Source organism: Nicotiana tabacum, chromosome 8 (genome assembly GCF_000715075.1).
Source record: "Nicotiana tabacum cultivar K326 chromosome 8, ASM71507v2, whole genome shotgun sequence".
NCBI classification, from domain to species: domain Eukaryota; kingdom Viridiplantae; phylum Streptophyta; class Magnoliopsida; order Solanales; family Solanaceae; genus Nicotiana; species Nicotiana tabacum.
The window spans coordinates 132,667,700-132,671,503 of NC_134087.1; the positions used below are offsets into that span (position 1 = coordinate 132,667,700).

The 3,804-nt window shown below is 39.1% G+C and overlaps 1 pseudogene; it reads right to left on the reverse strand.

Moving 5' to 3' along the window:
• Positions 1-2,258: 2,258 nt before the first annotated feature.
• LOC142163323 (large ribosomal subunit protein uL2mz, N-terminal part-like) lies at positions 2,259-2,992 on the reverse strand (annotated as a pseudogene).
• Between the last annotated feature and the right edge of the window lie 812 nt (positions 2,993-3,804).

Below are 3,804 nucleotides of genomic sequence, written 5' to 3' on the forward strand. Positions count from 1 at the left end.
TGTTTGTTCATTCAATTTCTACTACTAAATAAACCCATTTCTCTATTCCCCTTCTAAGTCTTAATGATTATCACAGAACTACTGTTATTATCCTCTCACTCTCACTCATTCTACTACTCTAAACTTGAGACCTTGGCTGGCAAAGCCAAGGCCACCAGAATTTGATTGTTGCTCTTTTCTCAGTGTGAGCACTGCCCAGGGTTCACTTGAAAATCTTGGAAACTCTGCCGCACTGGGATTTTGGGGTTCTACTACTCTTTTTGCTTATTGGCGATTGGAGTACTATTGAGATTGTTGTTCTTACTTTGCTTCTATGATAATTTGCAACTAGTAAGTCTCTCTGCCTTAGAAATTTCATTCTCTTTCGGTCATATTCATGCTTTTTGACACTGAAACTTCTATGAATAAATGTCATACTATTCCATCTTGTTTTTAGCCTTGTCTGCTCTTAAGTATTCTTGCGACTTTATACTCTTAGCATCCGAACTTGCCTAGGTTATAATTATGGTCTATGCTTATCACATGTATTTAACATAAATGACTTCTGGTTCTTTAAAACTACTTAGCATGCCGTGTCTATGTTGATAAATGATGCTTGCCCGGAGTTTGTCTCCCGGCTTTGTTCAGGATTATTATGATAACCAACTCATGTGTTCTAGACCTTGTTGAGTCATTCATGCCCAACCGACTACATTTCTAAGATTGTATTGTTAACTAGGATCTGCTTCCATGTTATTTTGTAGCTCTAGTATATGCTTTTGACTTGTGTAATTATGTGCTCTTAAATAATACTTGTGACCTTAGGATAAATCTCATATCTATCATTTTCTCTTATATGTGGCCAACTAGCACAATGTTTGATGTCTGCATGTCCTGTTGATCTGAAAGTCGACATGTTGATTGCTTACCATGAGTTCTTCTGATATAGACTGATACTCAACATGTTAAAGTTGTCTCATGTTCAAATAAGTATTTGCTCAGTGAACCTCTTCTACTATGCTACTTTCACTAGGCTCTCATGTTAGACATTTTATTGTACCCCACTTGTTCTTGTCTATAACTCTACCAGATTCTCATGTTTAAATCTCTTATCTAAAGTCCTTTTAGGCTAACCCTAGATCATTTTACTTTTGAAACTCTTGTTGGAATAATTCACAAGCCTATGATGGTCAATCCTATCATTCTAACTATGTTTCTGAAAGATACAAGCATGAACTTGCCCTGCAAACTTGTCAATATTTTATGTGATCTTGTCTATGTGCTTTGGTTGGAACTTTTGTTAGATAAAGCTTTAAGATTTAAGTGTGAAAAGTTGTTTAATTAATTCCCTGAGTAGTTGTCACATGCATGGTTAAATCTGGCATCGGTTGGGTTAAGTAAGTCATGCATTTTGGGCCTGGTATTGGGCCATATATGTTGTTGGACCTGGGTGCCGGATTCAGGCATACTCTATTGTTCTGCTAAGCCTGAGATTTGGGTCTGCTAGTTGTGTGAAGAATGAGGTTGTTGAAGGCCAGTCAGTGCTGGTTACTTTTGTTTGGGGCCTATTCTTAGGCTTGCAATTGTTCTTTGGGTAATATTTGTACTTGTACTCATTATCTGGGCTTGTAATAATTTATAAACAAACAATTGGGAAGTTAGTAAAATTGGGGGAATGAGTATATTCTATTTTTCCATAAAAGGGTAGAAAACATGCCTATATAGTCTACATGCTTTGTTTGCTATTTTGTTTGACATGCTCTATTTTTCTACACTAATAGAAGTCATGCCTATAGTAATCACACACTTCACTTAACTTGTCTAATACCTATACATTGTTCAAAGCATGCTGGTTTGCATAATTGCTATACCCATTTCCACGCCTACTGTTGTGCGCTATTAGTCAGCATGTCATAGGAATCAAATGCCAATAACTACTTGTTAAGTTATTAGACATCATGCATATATGATGCAATAATATATGCCTTCACTAATGTTTGTCTAGATATCATGACTATAGGGTTTTAATTAATTAATCGACTGTTTTTTGTTGTTTTCAATATACTGCCCCACCTAGATGATGTCACGACCCAAATCGGTTGGCTACGACGGGTGCCCGAGTCCTACCTGTCGAACACCTTTAAGCATGCTTCTAAGATATAAACATGAACAACATACGTGAGGGAAACCTGTCCGTAAGACATATATACATATACATGTATCATATAGTGGGGCGAGCTAGCAAGACTGCTATAGACAACTATATACCAAAACTGGAGCTACTTTTGATTTTGGTACGATATGTTTTGTCCCCATAGAATGCTATGCAATCTCCACTTTTGGATCTCACAAAGAAAGAATGTGTTTTTTCCTCTAACTTTCTCTCACATTCGTAGAGTGAAGAAAGCGATCTTTGCCCCAGCTACCGCGATCCTTGGGAAATTAAAAGAGCTACCAAAGGAAAGGGATGTGGTCTCTCCCTTGGCCTTTGGAGAGGAGAGGGCAGAAAAGAAAACATCCTTCGCACAAGATTTTTTGTTTCCTGCGTCCTTACTAGTAAAAAAAGGGGATCTTCGACCAAAAATGCATTCTGGTAGGAAGGCCGACCACTGCATAAGTCGCCATCTGTCTAGGAGAGAAGCAAGCTACCTTTCTTTGATCCCCCTTCCCGGGCAGGGAAGAGAACGAAAATGGACCGTATATGGTAGTCATGGTTGATTCGAGGATCTTATGCGGTAGAGTGAACTCTTCTATTGTGTTGTATTTTCTCTGGCGGACCCCTCCCCCCACCCCGGGTCCATCATACTTGAGTGATTCAAGAAGAACGGTTAGGCTCATGTTCTATCCTTTCTACAATGCCTATAGATGAAGTGCTTCATTTCAGATCAATTCTTGGCTGCAATCGCTTCGATCCACCCTCTCGGTGAAAAACCGTAATACGCCCTAAAGAATTCCTACCAGTAGACTTCCCTGTACTCAAAGTAAATTGTCTAAGTGCTCTCCTTTCTATCATTGTTTATCTCGTAATCATTCGATTCCGCCCCTAAATCTAGCTCCTACTCCTCCCTCTTCTCCTTTAGGATAGGATCCTCCTTGGTCCTTTTTACATAACACTCTTGTCCACCCAAGAGGACTGGCTATCTTTCTCTTTATACGTAATACTTGAAAGGTAAAGAAAAACAGCGAACGGACAGGAAAGGACAACATACTATGATACTTTCTATTTTATTAATCTCCACGAGCTTAATTCTTCTTCGATATCCATATATTTTCTATATGGTTCAAACAAACATAAGAAATAGCGGGTTCCTGATAGAGGGAAATCCACAGTTACATTTGGAATTTGAGTACATCTTAATCTCTTTTTGCCTTTATTCATTCATTACAATGAGAAATTTCCACTAGATTTATCGTTCTACAAGTGTAAGTCAGATTTTTGAGAAAATACCTTTCTGGGTTGCTTTTGCTTTTACAGCATTCGCCCCTTCAGTAGCCTTTTATGCGGGTCCTACTCCTGTGCTTCCAGACCTCAACGAGATTCCAGTAGGCCTTTCGCCTACTGAAGTAGCACAATTGCATCGGGAGTTGCCCGTGAGCAAGGAGGAGTGCAGGACGAACTCATGTTGGAAAAACTCGTCGACATCATCTAGTATCTTCCAGACGTGGACGAGTTCCCCGAGGAGAAACGAATCCCCGCTATCATTGAGATCAGGGGGAAATCACTAAAAAAGATCCCTCGATAATTTGGCTTTATATCGATCAAGAAATGAAAAGGTGGGGCAGTCGAGGGATATGCTGAAATCTATTTCTTAGATAGAATGAGTG